Source organism: Canis lupus, chromosome 21 (assembly GCF_048164855.1).
Source record: "Canis lupus baileyi chromosome 21, mCanLup2.hap1, whole genome shotgun sequence".
In the NCBI taxonomy this organism is placed as follows: Eukaryota; Metazoa; Chordata; class Mammalia; order Carnivora; family Canidae; genus Canis; species Canis lupus.
In genome coordinates this window covers 47,504,742-47,524,118 of record NC_132858.1, presented here as the reverse complement: position 1 = coordinate 47,524,118, position 19,377 = coordinate 47,504,742, and the positions used below count along the sequence as shown (strand labels likewise).

The 19,377-nt window shown below is 39.5% G+C and overlaps 2 long non-coding RNA genes across 19 annotated transcripts in view; one reads left to right on the top strand and one right to left on the bottom strand.

Annotated features, from left to right (window-relative positions):
• LOC140613152 (uncharacterized) overlaps positions 1-19,377 on the bottom strand; it is a 44,464-nt gene that overhangs the window by 7,643 nt on the left and 17,444 nt on the right. For 5 of the 16 annotated variants that reach the window (XR_012014306.1, XR_012014298.1, XR_012014292.1 and 2 more), the window contains exons 5-8: positions 8,333-8,432; positions 6,088-6,137; positions 2,873-5,578; positions 2,666-2,773 (exon numbers count right to left, since the gene is read on the bottom strand). This is a non-coding gene — a long non-coding RNA (uncharacterized lncRNA). The remainder of the gene's footprint in view (positions 1-2,665; positions 2,774-2,872; positions 5,579-6,087; positions 6,138-8,332; positions 8,433-19,377) is intronic. The other 11 variants (XR_012014299.1, XR_012014297.1, XR_012014294.1 and 8 more) reach the window with 11 other exon arrangements.
• The window catches only part of LOC140613154 (uncharacterized), a 172,107-nt gene that overhangs the window by 137,940 nt on the left and 14,790 nt on the right, over positions 1-19,377 (top strand). For all 3 annotated transcript variants that reach the window (XR_012014310.1, XR_012014309.1, XR_012014311.1), the window contains one exon: positions 10,304-10,411. This is a non-coding gene — a long non-coding RNA (uncharacterized lncRNA). The remainder of the gene's footprint in view (positions 1-10,303; positions 10,412-19,377) is intronic.

The window sequence follows — 19,377 nt, the reverse complement described above, 5'->3', positions numbered from 1 at the left end:
ATCTCCTTCTTCTAATTTTCATGAAGCAAACGCTTATTCTTTGAGCCTTCAGTATAAAAACCATTTTGAGAATGAATAATTAAAATAGACTGTGTGAAATGTAATCTTTCATTCATTTGCCCCTCATATACCAAAACAATTACATTTTTAGAATCACATATTTCCTGAATAAGTCACTTGTACCAATTTTGCTGTTACAACAAGATATTTAATACCACTGGAAACAAAGATATCCCCATATTCTGACAAGACCCTCAAGCAGCCACCGTGCATTGGGACCTGATAATGTCATCCCTCAGGGTAACCGACAAGCAATAGGAAAGTCTCACTCTTACAAAGCACCATCCTACCAGGCCCTCCATAGTCTGGGGAAGATGGCAGGAAAGAGGTGAGGTGCTTATCAAGGGCCTTGTGGGAATTGCAGTGCATATTCTCACTCCTAACTGAGAGCCAAGGAAAAGTGTATTTCCCCTCTTGAAACAAACTGAGGGGGGCTCTTGGAGAGTCATTTGTAATGAGTGGGGCATCTGCAATAAAGGGACACTGACATCTCATTTTCCAAATGGAAGCTTCCTGAGCTTCCAAAGTTGGCAGACCCTCCCTCAACATGTCTCCAGAAGAATAGGTGCCAGACTTTTGGGGGGAGCCTGATGTCTACCCCCGAGGTATGGCACAAGCATACAGAATTATGCAATCTGTGGCCTTCTTTCAGTCTGGAAATTTCTGAAGGCATGAATGAATATAGAACTTGGAAGGACTGTGGCAGAAACACCTGGGAAGGGCAGGGTGATCTCCAACCCACCTAATTTTCTTTCCATCCCTGGGTGATGTGAAAGGGGACCCCAGCCTTTCACTGGCTCCACCTAAAGGAGCTCAAACATTAGTGGAGGAGTTAGAGCCATGAGTTTCCTCCAGCAGCCACCAAGTGAAGACCTGGAATATCCACAGAGGGTTGATGGCAAGAAAGGCTATTTTGGGGAGAGTGGGGCAAGCTTAAAAGCACACATATGACACCTGTGTGATACCACTAGTAGTAGACAGAACCAGGAAGATCACAGCAATGTCCAAAAGTTCCTCCCTCCCAAGGCAAGTGGACATTTAAGGAAGGATTTCTCTGAGTCCCTAGCCCTCCTTCAGTCTCCCTGAGGAGCTGGGTCTATAGGAGGGAGGGGATAGTATTGATCCAGAGCCAGATCTTGCCCCCCACCCTCTTTGTAAGCAGCCAGAGTCACAGCTCTAGCTGTAAATTGGATATGCAATTAAGGGTTTAAATTAAGCCACACTAAGTTTTAATTACCAAATGTGACCAGGAAGTTATGGAATACACCCAAGATTTTGTTAAAGGAAGAGAAAATAGTGGATTCTACATAGCACAATCGAACACAGAAACTTTAAAAAATACATACAACTATTTCATTTTTTCTTTGGATTTTAGTTGCAATTCCTTCAGGATCCCATTGTCATAAAAGCCTTTACTTCAAGCAATTTCTGTTCTCTCATGGTCAAATAATCCAAGAATGCTAATTTCCCACTTCATTTTCTTACTTTTTGCATATTTCTGGGATTGCATAATGTAGTTTTACTCATTGATCACCCCACATTAAATCTTTCATCAAAAGTTCAAAGTCAAGTATTTGGTCATTTGCAAGAGAATCTATCTGGCACTGAAGACTAGGTCTCCAGAGTGAGGGATTAGATGATGTGCCAAAGCATTGCATCCGGTTCCCTGGGTGATATCCTAAGGCATGCACACAGCAGGAACAATACTCCAGCCAGACCCAGAGAGGAGCACATGAGTTCCCATTTGGAACACATGCTTGAGTCTACCCTTGTTTATATTTAGCCACTCTTGTATATACATAGCTTTACTCTGGATTAAGAAGGCCTTGACTTCATGTAAAATGCTTTTGGAAAAGCCCGTTCAACCAGGGCCATCTCCATAGATCAAACAGGATTGTGTAGCCTGATCAGGGCAGTAACAGTGGGTCAAGTTAGCGTACAAATCAAGAAAGGAGACCCACTCATTATTTTTGTATGATGGCTCTTGAGCCAAAACCTCTGTTTTAGTGTTACCAAAGCTAAGACAGAAAGAAAATGTATTTTAAAATAAAATAGCATTTGTGTTTCTGCTCTTTAATTTTAAAAATAAATTACGAATCTCTACGCCTAATATTCTTCCGTATCAATAAAATGAAAAAATCTCGGAGCCTCCCTGAGGCCCTCTTCTTCAAATTTATATCAGCTATATAACTAATAAAGATGTGTTATAATAGATCCCTTCACTTCAGTGGATAATTATGTAGCTTTCAGAAATCACTTCACAATCTTAAAATAGTTATTCTTCAATCAGCCAAGATATTCAATCAATAAATGCCATTCCATGTGATCATTGCTGTGACTGCCAAACTGTGAAATCTTAAAATGTAGGGAAAAAATAAAGAACAAGAGGGGTGAATATCCAGGACAGGACCAAGAATTTTATGGCTGGAGGCCTTTCAGGTAGACTGGCCAGATTCCACATAAGTCCATTCATATCTGGAAGTCTTTATCATTGTCTTAAGCCTGGAAATCAATGACCATCATCCCCTGGAGAGTCTGAAACCTGAAACAACCATATTTCTCTAAGCACTCTTAGAAGAGTGCTTAATTTTCCATGAGAACTCACCATTTTGACCTGGCTCCTTGAATTCAAGGAAAGGGTGGAAAGTCGAGTCCAATAAATGGATAACATTCAGGAACTTCAAACTTCATTATTTCTGATGGCAACCCAAAGCTTTTTCCATTGTAAAAAAAAAGAAAAAAAAAAAGTGAGGTATTTTGTGTTTAAGTAGCTCTTTCAGAGAAGGGAATGAGAGCATGCAGCCCTATTTACCCTGGTGAGAGCCTCATATTCTATATCTTGTGTCTTTGTTTCGAGTCCAGCCCCTGGTTGAGGGTCAGCTAAGGAAAGACAGAATGAGGTTCAAATTCTTTAATTAGTTTTGTCAGTGATTCTCTACGGTTGGCAATAAAAGAGATACTTTCTGGGAGATCAGGTTCTCCTGCTGGAACTTTGGATAGGATAAAGCCCTTGAAAGGCCAAGATCACTTTCAGCCCATTGTTCTAGCCTGTCTCTGAACAGAGCTTTTTGCTAAAGAGATTTAGAGCCAAAATTTTTATGTCATCTCCACAATCATGGCCTATAGGCACCAATAAGAATGTCTCCTCCAGATACTAAAGCACAGAGACCTGCCATCTTAAACAGGCTTCATAAAACTGTGTATTCTGTGAGCCAACTAGGCAAAAAAGAAAGATTTTTTATTTGGGAATGTTGTGAATGGGGCATTGCAGTCTGGGATACCTATTTCCTGGAATATTCAGAAGTCGAGTCCTCCGAAGAGAAAGTACTTACTTACAAAAGGGTGAGGGCAGGCTCACCGAGAATGCTGAAAGTTGCTTAGAAGTCAATATTGGAGGGGAGGGGAAAAAGAAAAAAACTTTCATAGAGGCCTCTTTGGAACGGCTGTACTCTTTCATACAACAAGTTCTATCCTCTAGTCTCTACGCAGGGTCATTTTAAGACTGACCACTTAGCCTGACAGAAAGGCAGTAACCTTAAAAATATGTAACTGCATTGATACAGTCATGTACGGAGACAGAAATTCTTCATATAACACAGGATAAAAATATGCTTTCAGCTCTATCTCAGAAGTGGGACATTGCAAACTCAGGCAAAATCCACAAAGGAGAAGTGACCATGTCTTTCCAGCTTATGGAGCAGCTGGAGCATGTCTAAAAGGAACCACACCCGCTGCCTCCTCAGTGAGTCATAACCCTTCTCCTTCCTTGGGGAATACCAGCCTTACTTCCTGACAGAGGAGAAGGTTTTCTATGGAGGCACCTTTTCTCTCCCTTCTGTGTGAGATCATAAGGGAGGGAGAAGGTATCAAATCTTATACTGATACCTAATTTCACAATTGTTTCTCTTGGGCAATCTGATTTTCCTCTATATCTAACTCAGTCACATATCAGGAGGGAAACATTCACTTTGTAAAGTTACCAAATCTCCTTTGAACTTCACTGTCCAGGAAGAAAATAATAATAATAATAATAATAATAATAATAATAATAATAATAAATACTCCCTGTGAGTATCATTCTTCTGATTTCAGGCACCACATGACTCTCAAAACCATCTTGCATCCCTATCATGTTCACCAAATAAAAAACTCAAACATCAAGACAAAACAATAGCAAAGAGAGAATGTAGAAAGTAGGCATTTGTTTGCCACTTTTTGAGAAATGCTCATCTATATCTGTTTCTTCTTTTGGAGATACACGTTTTTGTGTTGTAATTCAGGGCCATGTCCACTGATGTCATCGACGGCAACATATATTGGGAGCTTTCTTCCCAGTAGAAGGAAGCAGGCACTATGTTTCAGTGAGAAGAATAATGAGATATAAGTGATTTCTTTTCACACGCACACATAATTTGTAGACTATTCGACTATATGGTGACTTTTCCATACTATCATTTGGCTCTTATTTCAACAACTGGGGAAATGTTCCCAGAGATCAGGGAGGATGGGAGTTGCAGTCACCAGTGGTCCCTGACAACTATCCTCTTCCACACCCTGCCATTGAGCATCTTGTTCTGTCTTACCCAGTCGTATTTGTGACTTTGCCCACAACGTCACCCGTTCCTGATGTCCGCACATACAGGCTGGCCAGTTATCTCCCAGCCTCCCAATTCTGCAGGAGAGTTTGAAGTTTTTGTGCTGGGTCTTTAAATGAGTTCTCCCGCCCACCCTGCTTAGGATTGCTCAAAAAATAGCAAATAGCAACAATAAGCCTCTCTCAACTTTGCCAAAAAAATTGCCCGGGACTTTTCAGAAGCCACATTCAATTTGTGAATAAATGAAATGGATCTTCTGGACCAACCATGACAATAAGCACTGGCCTACATATTCAGGGCCTGCAAGAAGTGGAGGCAATGGGCCTAATGAGAAGCAGTCAGCGAATCTAATGAGAATCAGACAGAAGGCCTAATGAGACATTTAACATGCTCTGCCTCTCCCTCGTCTTTTGTTCCGTTTTCATGGGAATCTGTGTTTGGGGAGCTCAGTTGCACTGGCTACAAGCAGATACATATGGCCTTAGTGGGACAATCCAGGAAACAATACAAAGACTTGAACATGGCCAGGGACAGGGAGGGTGGAACATACCCGAAGCCCGGGATAATGTGGGGAGGTGGGTTTTTAGTTTACTTACATTTTAATTGTATCTCCACCCTTCTCAGAATACTATGTAGTCATAGAGCTATTGCTGATGATACAATAAACAGGCAGAGATTTCCATCGCATTACATCACTGCCGTGAGGGGAAATAGAGATAAGGCAAGTATGCTGTGCTGTTTCTGTGGCTGACTTACCATTCAGAAAGAAACGACTGGAATGCAGGTGTTGCACAAACGAGGATGGATACCTGGAATAGTCTCCTTCTGAGGCAACGTTCCTTGAACACTAGGAGATTCATTTGCTGACCTTGGATGGAGCTGCCAGCTAGAGAGATCGCTATCTAATTATGGATTGGGCTGGGCTGAAGGTGGGGGCAGAAACACAGACCTTACTTAGTTACAGCTCTGCATCTCAATTACCTATGATGGAGGCATGAAAAGGAAAAGATGTGTACGTCCATGCCACTGTCTGAAATCTTGTCTGACCCGTGGATTTAACAGTTTTGGAGCAGAGCTTGATTCAGAGAAAGTGGGCAAGATTTCTGTCTTATTTAGTTTGCAAGCAAGCACAAGAAATTTGCATTGGCTTTTGCTGGCCTATCAAGGAGCAGTTTCTTTGGATATACGTGCTCTTTGTTTTATTTGCTTGCCCAAATATATGCTTTTTTAAAATTTTTAAATTATTTTTTATTGCAGTTCAATTTCCCAATATATAGCATAACACCCAGTGCTCCTCCCGTCAAGTGCCCCCCCCAGTCACCCCATTCCCTCCCACCTCCCTTTCCACCACGCCTTGTTCCAAATATATGCTTTAAATGCAACTCCATCCCTTCTCTGTCCATATATTTTTTTTATTTACTTATTTACTTACTTATGACAACGCTTCTTTTGGTTATCAAGGTCCAGCTTCTGCTTGCCCACCTATATGGGAATTAAAGACCCGAAGGTAAATGAAACGGGCCTGCTCTTTGGTGGCGCCACCTAGTGGCCTCCCATGGCAACACGGTTCTTGGCTGTCAAATGACTAAGGCTGGAGATGTCCCATTATCTAGGTTGGTGTGGGGAGGATAGAGCAGAAGTGCACCAACATTTATAAGTTCCAGGTGCTAGTCTCAGAATCCACACATGTCAGCTTTTTAAAAACTTAAAAAAATTTCTATGGAGTAAATCTCTAAATGCTGTTATTCATATTAGCTAGAAGTCATTGAATGTTTCCTGTGGGCAGAGCACTGTGCTAGATGCTTTATGTACCATTGGCTTGTTTTTCCTAGTAATAACACTACAAGGTGCAAATTATGTGGTCCTTTGAGCCTAATTGCTAGGATCTGTAATGGGCTCTAGCCATTACTTACTGTGTGACCTTGAACAAATTACTTAATCTGTCTGTGCCTCAGTTTCCTTACCTATAATAGCACATACATCATAAAGTAAGCACTTGTAAAGTGCTTCAAAAAGCATCTGACACAAAGTATGCATTCAATGTTTGCCAGCTGTTAGTATTAATAATAATAGTAACCATGGGTCCTGCCCCAGTGCAGCTAAATGTTGGTGGACAAAAACCCTATTGTACTGACTGGTCTCAAATTTCATGTCCAAAATCTGAACTGGACACTCAATAGTTCCAGGCAGCGCTGCATGTATTCCCTTTCATGTTCCTTTTTAGACTCCTTAAAAAACTATTTTCTACCCATCTATCCTCATATCTTCTACACGATGGCTACTCTCACCCTCAACTGATGACCTTGCCTCATTATTGAGAAAACAAGTGAGTAGCTAGGAGCTTTTTCCTCTCTCCTCCACCATATTTGCTGACCACCTGTTCTGTGCCCTCTGCGTTTTGCTCAGGGATGAAGTTCCCATTCCCATCAAATGGTAACTGTTCCAATTACACACCTGGATCTCATGCCCTCTTGTCTTTTCAAAGACTTGGCTCCAGTCTTTGCTAAATCATCAGATTCTCCTTTTCTACTGGATCACTGCCATCACCATCCAAACAGGCAACCTTAAAATATTCCTACCTTGAGGTTACACCCCCTCCAGTTAACATCCCATTCCCTGCTTCCCACTGTTTTAGGGAGAATGAAAAAAAAAAAAATCTCATCCCATTAAGACCTCTATTCCTACCATACCCTTGAGTCTGCCTCTGTCAAGGTCACCCATGTCCTCCATGACACCACCAAATCCACTGGCGGCCTCTCTTCTCTTTCCTTCTTAGCAAGATTTAATGCATTTTGTCTGAGTTGCTGTGACACCATACTCCCCTGCTTTCATTCCTCCCTCACCAGCCTCCTCTGATTGACCGTTATATGTAGAAGTACCCACCTGAAAGTGCCATCCTAGCCCTCTTCTGTTCTCTCTCCTTATCTTTAACTTAGAAAGTTCATCTACACACACCACTCTAAATTCACCTATAGAAAATTTGAAGGGAGAGATGCCTGGTTGGCTCAGCATTTGAGCACTTGCCTTTGGCCCAGGCCGTGATCCTGGAGTTCCAGGATTGAGTCCCACATTGGGCTTCCTGCATGGAGCCTGCTTCTCCCTCTGCCTATGTCTCTGCCTCTCTCTGTGTGTGTCTTTCATGAATAAATAACATCTTAGAAAAAAGAAAGAAAGAAAAAGAAAGAAAGAAAGAAGAAAGAAAGAAAGAAAGAAAGAAAGAAAGAAAGAAAGAAAGAAAGAAAGAAAGAAAACTTGAAGAGATATCCCCAGCCCTGGCTTTTCCCTGAAACTCCAGACTCAGATCCCTACTCCTGACTTACCATTTCCACGGGGATATGTAATAGGCACTTCAAACTGCCACAACAATAATTTTGATACCATCATCAAACATATTTCTTTTTCAGTTTTTTTCTTCTTAGTATGTAGCATGACTGTTCACCTAGTTGATCCTGTCAGAAGCCTTAGAGCCTCTGGTGAGGAGCCTCTTTCATGCTTCTTTCCCTTTCCTAACCTTAAAAATGTGTTTCACTTGTCTTTACTACTCTCCATGTGGATATTTCCCACTAGCAGGAGCCCCATCATTTCTCACCTGACTGAAATGTGTCTCCTAACTTACTATCCTAATCCCATCTCCCATGTCTACAATCCATTAGCCACACAGCAGCTAGAGACATTACCTGAAAATGTAAATCAGATCATATTAGGTCACACCACTTCTCTCCCTTAAATCCATTGATGGTTTCCTCTCTCATTATAATTAAATCCGAATTTCTCACCCTGTCCAACAAAACACAATAGAGCATAGTGTCTTTAGGAAAAATAATAATGAAACTTTTCCTTAATTCTGAGTATTCTCCATTATCTTCCCAACAAATTCATTTTTTTTAACCTAAGTCAGCCAGAGTCTAACTTAGTTGCTTACAGCTAAGGAGCTGTCACTATATAGACTAAGAAAATTATTCCATTTAGTGTCAGGCTCTTTGCAGGAAGACATTCAGGATATGGATAAATTATGGATGTATCAACCAGATTGCAAACTCCTTCCATCCCAAACCAATAGATTGTTTGTGTGTGTAAAGTATAATGAGAAATACACATGCATATGCAAACAGTGATTCTTAGTAGGAACTTGTTGAGTTGCTTTAAATTCAACTTCTAATTTCTCTACCAAATCTGCCTCCTCCCAAATCTGAGAGATAAAACAAAGCACTCCTAAATTTTCCTGGAAAGGAAAAGAACTGGCAAAGAAAAAGCCTTTGCTATTAGACTATTAGGAAGGAATCAATGAAAGTAAAAGTGCTAGGAAGGCAAGCCTGAATGTCCTACTATGGCCCTGCTCCTGGAAGCTTTGCTCTCTATAATAAGTTTGAGGAAGGAGCTTCAGGAAGCAAAAAGAGAAGCTTTCCACTATATTTATTTGTTTTTATTTAACAAACACTTATATAGGATTAACTGGGTGCAGGGCACTACTCTAATTGCTTTATAATCACTAAGTCATATAATCTGTAGTTTCCTCAATGAACATGAAGCAAGTATCAAACACCTTTGCTTAACCTCTGCTGGCCTGCCTTTTCAAGGTGAATGTTCTTCAAAGACCAAAAGAAATTTGAGCACAGAATTTTTGAACTTGTAACTCTAATGTAGCAAGCATGAAATATCTGAAAAATGAAAAAAAATTAAAGCTTATAATGCTAAGGGTTGATATACCATTTAATCTTCTCAGTGATGACTGGTCTTGCTTCAAGAAGACATGAAGACTACTTTGAAAATAAAAAAATTGATTAAAACTGTGAGCAACAGGAGAGATTGTCTTTCAGGCGGCCCCCTCACCATGAAAGATGTTGGGGAGGAAAAAACTTTACCCTTTAATATTCTTCTGGTTGGTCTGAGATTTAAACTGACATGAGACAGATTAAAGAAGAGAATAAGATTTAACTACATATGTACAGGGAATCGACGTAAACATGAGAGATTCCAAGATAGGCAAAATGAAGTATATCGTCATTCTGGACTAAGGAGAAGGGGTTAGGGATTCCAGGCTTCACAGAGAGGGAAGACAATTCACAGGAAAAATGGATAGAATAAATGTTCAGTAAACAAGTATTTGCTGAGCCATTCAGAAACTAGGACTTTTTTTTTTTTTTTTTTTTTTTTTTTTTTTTATCAAACAGGCTTCGTTAGGTTCCTCCCTGTACTCCATACCTAGTTCCTGTGATACTGTAGTTATCTATGGTGATAGCTCCCTTCCTGGAATAGGTCCTCTGCATTCTTTTAGGCAGTTAGGGGGCAGGCAAAAATAAAAACTTTTAAAGTCTTCTGTTTTTTTCAAAATAATCAGCCTGAAACGATCCACGTGTCAAAGAGACACATTTTGGGATGGCAAAGTTTGCTTCCCCATAATGTCTTCCCACCCAAGTTTATGATGGCCAATCTCCAGATTTTCTCCAAATAAAGTTTAAAGTATGTTATTTCAGCAGGTCACACACAGCATTGCCTGTCCTCCCACATTCTGTGTATACATAAGATGTGTTATATTTGCGTTGGGTATATATTTATATGTGCAAGTGCCTATCAATGCTTAAATTAACTGTTAGAAAAACATAAATGTGATCTTTTTGTATTTTGTTTTCAACAAATGCCTCTCATAGTGAAAGTCCAAGTTGAAGAATCATTTGAAAGTGTGCTGAAGAGAAATCACCTTAAGCTTTTGTGAAATCCACTGTCATGAAAGGAACAATGGACAAGACTCATGGCAGGTAAGCTAACGGGAAGAAGCCCATTAGAGACCAATCCTGGAGGCTCAAAAAATCACTGGAGGACTTTCTAGAAAATACCAATACTCAAGTTGTACCTGGACCAATTAAACCAGAATCTCTGGGATTGTACCCATTCATCAGCTTTTCTAAAAGCTTCCTAGGTGATGCTGATATGCAGCCAGAATTCAGAAAAGAAACATTACTACCAACTGGGTACTAGGTCTACTAATATCTCCAAATAATGTGACCAGTGCTTTATGTCTATAAGATGCTATACAGTCGTTATCTCTTCTATATAATCCTATTCCTCTCTGTCTTTATTCTGAGACAACTTTTTAATTTCAGAGTAATCATATACTCAATTCACAAACCTAGTTTCAAAGTCATTGAGGAATTAAATCCTCATTGAGAAAGCTTCTGAGAACTGTAAAGAGATCACTGAGAGATCCTAAGACTGGATCCCAGAAACACTCTAGTAGTACTGATCCTATCTAGAAGTAGTGGTCCTACTTCACCGAGACACCGGGGGCAGCTCTTCACAGGACTGAATGGATGTGTAGGATGAGGGAGGGAGAGAGCACACTATAAGCAAGGAAAGTCAGATACTGGGAGAATGTTACCCTCAGGACATGAAATTTGAAATAGGTGGAACAGGCAGTTAAGATAAAGATCATGAATCACGTGAGGATTTGAGGTGCCAGCTTTTAATAGGCTGCCAGCTGTGTGAATCGAGTATGGCACAGCCTTGAGTTGTTAAAATTGGATTGGACATCTGCAGAAAGTGAAAAAAAAAAAAAGATCTTGCCTGTCTTCTTCACTTTCATTCTGTATTTTACTCATCACATTGACAGTTGGGATTAGTACTTTCCTAATTCAATTGTTTTTGTAAATCCCCATCCATCTGATGATTGATTACAGGTGTCTATAAACTGAGAAATGACAGAGTAGCTTGGCCTCCCTTTGCTCCTTCCTTCAGTAAACCAGAGGCCTGGAAAGTCTTGGGGCTGCCTCGGGAACAGTAACACACTCTAAATGAGGAGCTGAAGGAAGGTGAAACATTTAAATTAACCTTCAGTGGAAACCCCAACCCACTTGTTATGGTCATTCTTGGCACAAAAGACCTCTCATGTTGGCTAAAATCCAGAAACACAAAAATGGTAAAATAGCAGGACAGAAAGTTGGCATAGACCCTGTGGTGATTTCCCTGTCCCACTGACTCCCCTGCCTTGGAATTCTGTCTAGACTTGGCTTCAAGGCACATTCTTTCAGCCTTTGGTAGGCAGAGGTGTCCGACTTCTGCAATGTGTACATGATTTAAAAAGAACTAAGAACAGTCTCTCAACAAACCACTGCTTTCTAAAGGTCAAATCTCACTGCTCCAAGTGTGACCGGGAAACACAAATATATTCCAGACCACTCAGCCCACAGGTGCAGAAGCTGAGGGCTGCAAATTTCATGTGCAGATTTGCAGGGTCCTCTCTCTGAGTCTCCAGATGCACAGGGAATGTTTTATGTACAGGAAGACAGAGGCTACGCAGGGACAGCTGGGTTTCGGAGAAAAAAGTAGGGACATGTAGTTAATTCTACCACAAATCCCCACATTCAAGCCACCAACATAGGAGGGAGAAGGGAAGCATCCAGGGAGATTTCATCCACATACTTACTCCAAAATTTTGAGTGCTTACTACATGTCAAATATTTTCCAATGATATTTTCCTGTCTGTGACAAAATTTCTCACACTAGAGAAATATGTTTCTTGCCACTCAGAAATCACTGTGCAATTCAGGGAGTTAGAACATGGACATACCATTTGCCCCTGATTTATGATACCACCAAGAAAGTGATGGTATGATGTTCCTTTTATCTAACAATCCTAGTCGCTTTTCCTGAATGCCCTGGAGAGAAACATTCCCTGAGGAGTAGATTGCACAAAGGAAGCAACCTGCCTGAAGGAGATTGAGAAATGTTTAAATTGAAATGCAACAGTTGGACCCTTTTGTGCCCAATGGATATGTTGCCAGGAGGCTGTTGCCTTGGAGAGCCATAGGTTTTCAAATTCTCCACAAATAGAAATACAAAAAATTTTATCTGATGATGACAGTGAAAATGATTAAAGTAGGCTAATAAAAATATAGAAGGAGATAAGAAGAATGAGGGGGAAAAAGCAGAAGAATAATCTAAAACTATAAGGTGAAGGAAGGATTCAGGGACATTGATATTGGGACTTAATTCATTCAGAGATATTTATTGAGCACCTATAGTTTTCAGATGGTGCTAGATACTGAGTATGTAATAGTAAACAAAGAAATCAAACTGTCATGAAACTACCATATAGTAATGAAGAGAGAATACTGAAAAAAACTATAGGATGTCATGTGCTGAGATAGAGGAGGAGGGAAAAAGAATTCAATGTGGATCTATGCCTTGGGTGTGGGTATTAATTTGTTTAATAGATGTCAGAGAAAGATACACCTAGAAGAAAACATTTGAGTAGAAGCCAATAGCTAAATAAAGAATCATTCTTTGGACACAGTTGATTCTTTGACTTGCTCATCTTTTCTATTCCCAGCTCAGTATCCCAATTTCATTACTATCAGGACCATACTGTTCATGAAGTCTAAAACATCTTCTGATTATTGGACCATGTAGACCAAGACACAAGAAGAGTTTGTGACCAGTGAATCTTCCATGCCTTCCTCTGGCCAGGTCCCAGATCTCTTGCTCTGTATGCCTGGTAGTTTCTGAGTTATTCTTGCTTCTTCCAAAAACATCAAGAAACCAATCCAGAGCATGTGCTCCAGTCTCTTCAGAATAAGGGTGAGGGATTTCTTAATTCAGATTAACGAATTAGAAAAGAATATTAGGGAGTCGGCAGGCTTCCAGAATCAGTATAACTCTTGGCAGAGGAGAGGTATGAATACTTTCTTTGTTCTTTTCCCTCTTTACATTGAATTTTTGGAGTATTCTCATTTTAGTATCAGCAATATGGAAGAAACCAACTCCATCCTCTTACTCAAATGTGCTTTATTAAAGCAATAAGAGCTCTTTAGCTTCAAGCTAAATTCACACTGCACACCTCCAGAGGGCCATCTGTCTAGTCCACCATTTGGAGTCTTGCTTTGACTGGCTCTGTCCTGACCAGCGTCCTGATCTTGGGGGCAAGGATGACCAGCCATGGGAAACAGCATGGAACATGATAGATTTTCTGAGCAGCTTGTGTACCTTTCTCTCTCTTGTATATATAGGCCCCACTTAATGGCTTTTTAAAGTCTTAGACATAATTTTATAGTTGGGCAATTGGGTAGCTAAGCTGCCTTAGAACTCTTGTCCCTGTAATTCTTCACAATTGTATAGTTTTCTTTGTTTTTCAAAGTTCTTCCATCTATTTTCTCACTTGTTCCTCATAATAGGGTTGTTAGGAAGCCTGTGCTATTTGATAACCTCCATTTTATAGGTGAAAAAATATGAGTCTCAGGGAGGTCAAGTTGCTTGTCCAAGAACCTGAGCAGGTAACTTCAGAGCTCTGAGAGACATGCAGTTCTTCTGAGCCTGAATCTATTGCTCTTCAATTCCATCTTAAATGTGCAGAATCCTGGGATTGGATTCTGGCCACATGTAAAATTCTTGCCTATGGGAAACAAGTCCCCCTCCTACCTACCTTATACCCAAAGCATAATTTGATCTTCCTAGACTCATGAAGGAAACTGCAGGTGAAGCTGTTTCCTGTGCAGTGAGATGTGAACATCGAACAATGGTGAGAATTGGTGACATTGAGAACCTTCCATTTCCTACCTTCCCTCCCCAGAAGCCCACCACCCAGGCCTTGGTCATGATTCCACCAATGCTTTCTGACTTATGAGCTCAGCTCCATTCATAAAGGAGTTTCCAGTTAAGCTACACAGGATGAGCAGGAGTGGTGGGGCATCCCCTCTGCCTGCCATAATTAAGCCTTTTCCTCTATGTAGTAGCAAACACAACACACAGAACATTGAACACATCCAGAACTGACATTGAATGGATAGTAGAGACAGCTTCTAGGAGAATGAAAGTAAGGGTGATGAGGTCCATCCTCATTTGTGATCTAGAACTTTGCTACCTAAGTGATCCACAAACCAGCTGATCAGTATCACCAGGAGGAGGGGGCTAGTTAGAAACACAGAAGCTCAGGCCTCATCCAAGACCTCTCAACTGAGAATCTGCATTTTAACAAGATCCCCAGAGCCAGACTAGTTGCATCCCCTCTGTCTCTCACCCTCTTTCCCTCCCCACTCCTCTGTATTGTTGTGTCTTTTTCACAACACCCCAATCTCATAATACTCATGCTCTTCAATATATTACTTAAATTCTCACAACTTATAGGTATGGTTTTTCCCCCACTTTACTGGCACTGAAACTGAGGATCAGAGAGTAAGATTTCCACTAAGTATAACTGCACTTGGGATTTGAAGCCAGGTTTGGCTCATTGCAAACCTATAACCAGAACTATTCTATACAAATCCTCGATGGCCCCCTCTTTCCAGGGGAACTCTTTTCAGAACAGAGGAAAGGCAGGATGCCTGGGTAGCTCAGCGGTTCAAGGTCTGCAGTTCAGGTTGTGATCCTAGTCCAGGGATCAGAGTCCCACATCAGGCCTCCTGTGAGGAACCTGCTTCTCTCCCTCTGCCTATGTCTCTGCCTCTCTCTCTCTGTGTCTCTCATGAATAAATTTTTAAAATCTTAAAAAAAAAAAAAAAAAAAAAAAAAGAACAGAGGAAAGGTAAGAATTACCCGTCCTGAAGGGTCACAGAGGGAGATTTCCTCATGCAGTTCAGGGTTCCCCTCTATGGTCACAAAATGGCTATAGGAACTTCAAGCTTCACAATTCAAAAATCATCCAGAAAAAAACAAGGTTCTTCTGATCTATCTACTTGTCCTGGCATCTCTTACCTGTTGGTTCTTGGCCCAAATTGTCTCATCCCCATTCTTGTACCCATCACAGGGGCTGAAGGTGGAAATACTGACAGAGTTAAACCTATTTGGGTGTACTCCTAGAGCTGTGAGTGGTGTCTTTCCACACAGTCACATGGCTAGGGGATCCCTGGGTGGCTCAGCAGTTTAGTGCCTGCCTTTGGCCCAGGGCATGATCCTGGAGTCCTGGGATCGAGTTCCATATCAGGCTCCCTGCATGGAGCCTGCTTCTCCCTCTGCCTGTGTCTCTGCCTTTCTGTGTGTGTGTGTGTCTTTCATGAATAAATAAATAAAATCTTAAAAAAAAAACCAATCACATGGCTAAACAGGAGGAAGAAAATATCTTCCTCCTTCACCTACAAGAGGTAAAATGAAAATGTAACATGGACAAAACAAAACAAAAAACCCTTACATTCCTAAAAAAATTAAGACTGTGCTAGAATACACTTATGGACAAGACCATGCATTAACTAGAAAAAAAAATCAAGTCACAAAACAAATTTTTTAGCACTATTCTATGTTTTTTAAAAAAAATGATTTCTCTTTAAAATAGGGTACATAAAAGAATGCTAAAAAATAATAGGCTGTAAGAAACTTTTATTCTTGATGCTTTTCTTAATATTTTGGCTTTTCTATTCAACAAACATATATCACTTATAGACTACATATTTAAAACATAGTTTTAAACATACTTTTTTCCTTTAGCATCATTATCCTCAATATCAATATACAGATTTTAAGACTATATATATATATATATATATATATATATATATAGACTAACAATGCTATAGAACTATATATATATATATAGTTCTATAGCATTGTTTAAGATGAATTTTGTTGAAACATCTCCTGTTGGTATTATTATCTCAGTAGCTTATGCCATTCTACAAGAGATCCCCTCTAGAAAAGCATATCTTCCCTAAGAAAAGTGAAACCCAGGAGTACCTGGGTGGTTCAGTCAGCTAAGCATTGGGGTTGTGATTTCAGCTCCAGTCATGATCTCATGACCCTGAGATCAGGCTCTGCATTGGGCACGTAGCCTGCTTAAGATTCTCTCTCTGCCCCTCTCTGAATGAATGAATAGATAGATAGATAGATAGATAGATAGATGATAAGAAAAATGAAACCCAGATCTTAGTAGCACTTAAAAGAGAATCTTCTCATGGGAAGAGGTCATGAGGCAATCAGCCTTCCTTCCCCTGGGAGTTGCCTCACCTGTTGTTCTGTGGCCTTTAACACTTCTGCCCATATTCAAAATAAACATCTTCATCTTGTTACCTCTTTGCATAGCCGAAAAAACATGTTGAGCTTTTTACAAATGATATAAAAGAATTTACTAATGGATGAAGAATTACGAAAAATAAATAAGCTTAAAGGACAATGATTCCATTACGTATGCCATGTTCTTGGGGGAACATAGATGGGAGCTCAAACAAATGAAACCATCTAGAAACAAGAGGGCTGCATCCTACCTCCTAGATCCATCCCAGCTTTCTACTGGATTCCTTTTCTCTTTTCTTAACTGAACCATAATTGACATATATTTGTTTCATGTATATAACACAGTGATTCAACAGTTGTATTCTTTGCAGACTGATCGCCATAATAAATCTCATACCAACTGTCATCACACAAAGTTAATGCAATATTACTGACCGTAATTCCCATGATGTACGTACGTCACATCCCCATGGCTTACTTACTTTATACCATGGCTTACTTATTTTATAAATGGAAGTTTATACTCCTTGATCCTCTTCACCTATTTCACATACCCCCAAACTCCCTCCTTTCTGGCAACCACACTCTGTTCTTGGCATCTCGGAGCCTGGGTTTTGTTTGTTTTGTTTTTATGTTCCATTCATAAGTGAATTATGTGATATTTGTCTTCCTGTGTCTGATCTGTTTCACTTAGCATAATACCCAATGGATATATCTTGACTATTATAAATAATGCTGCAATTAAGAAAGAGGTCCATGTATCTTTTCAGATTAGTATTTTTGTTTTCTGTGGATAGGTACCCAGACATAAACTGCTGGATCACAAAGTACTTCTATTTTTTATTTTTTGAGAAGCCCCCTTGATGTTTTCCATACAGGCTGCACCAATTTGCATTCCTACCAACAATGCATGAGTCTCTCTTTTCTCTACATCCTTACCAACAGTTATTTTCTTATCTTTTTGATATTAGCCATTCTATTAGGTGTGAGGTGATATCTCATAGTGGTTTTGATTTGTGTTTCCTCAATGATTAATGATACTGAGCATCTTTTCAGATGCCTGTTGGCCATCTGTAGGTCTTCTTGGGGAAATTGTCTGTTCAGGTCCATTTTAAAATAAGATTTTTTTTTATTGAGTGCTAGAAGTTCTTTATATATTTTGGATATTGACACTTTATCTGATATTTAATTTGCAAATATCCTCTTCCATTCAGTAACTTGCCTTTTGGTTTTGTTGATGGTTTCCTTCACTGTGGAGAAGGGTTAGTCTTGTGTGCTTATTTTGCCCTTTTGTTTGTTTTGTAGACCTTACCTTTGGAGTTGGATAAAGGAAAATAATTATAAAACTGATGCCAAGGAATTTACTATCTATGTCTTCTTCTAGGAGTTTTATGGTTTCATGTCTTAGATTCAAGTCCTTAATTCATTTTGAGTTCATTTCTGTATGTGGTGTAACTTTCATTACATGCATGATATATGGTCCAGCTTCATTCTTTTGCTTATAGCTGTCAAGTTCGTCAAACACCATTTATTGAAGAGATTGTCATTTCCCCATTGTATATTCTTGCCTCCTTTCTCAAATATTAACTGATCACATAAGCATAGGTTTATTTCTGGGCTTTCTATTCTGTTCCATAAATCTGTGTGTCTTATAATATGTAGATGGGTCTTGTACCAGTACCATGCTGTTTTGATGACTACAGCTTTGTAATATATTTTGAAATCTGTCACTATAATACCTCCAGCTTCGTTCTTTCTCAGGATTGCTTGGTTGGTTGGGCTCTTTTGTGGTTCTAAATAAGTTTTGGGGAGTACTTGAGTGGCTCAGTAGTTGAATATCTGCTTTTGGCTCAGATCATGATCCCAGGGTGCTGGAATCAATAGCCCTGCATCGGACTCCCCACAAGGAGCCTGCTTCTCCCTCTGCCTATGTCTCTGTCTCTCTTTGTGTATCTCTTGTGAATAAATAAATAAAATCTTAAAAAATATATAAATAGATAAGTTTTTAGATTATATTTTCTAGTTCTGAGAAAAATAGTATTGGTATTTTGATAGGGATTGCATTAAATTTGTAGAATGCTTTAAGCAGTATGGACATTTAAACTACATTAATTATTTCCATCCATGAGACTGGTACATCTTCCCATGTGTGTAATCTTCAGTTTCTTTCTTTCTTTTTTTAATTTATTTTTTTTTTATTGGAGTTCAATTTGCCAACATATAGCATAACACCCAGAGCTCATCCCATCTTCAGTTTCTTTCATCAGTGTTTTATGGTTTTTAGAATGCAGGTCTTTCACCTCCTTAGTTAAGTTTATTCCTAGGTATTTTATTCTTTTTGGTGTAATTGTGAATGGCATTGTTTTCTTAATTTATCTTTCTGCTACTTCATTAGTAGTATATAGAAATACAACAGATTTCTGTATATTAATTTTGTATGCTACAACTTTACTTAATTCATTTATTACTTCTAATAGTTTTTTTGGTGGATTCCTTAGGGTTTTCTATTCATAGTATCATGTCCTCTGCAAATACTGACAGTTTTACTTCTTCCTTACCCATTTGGATGCCTTTTATTTATTTTTTATTCTCTGATTGTTGTAGCTAAGACTTCTAGTACTATGGTGAGTAAAAGTGGTAAGAATGGACATCCTTGACTTGTTCCTGATCTTAGAGGAAGCACCCTCAGCTTTTCACCATTGAATATGATTACCTATGAGTTTATCATATATGACCTTATCATGTTGAGGTATGTTCCCTCTAAACCTACTTTGTTGAGAGTTTTCATTAA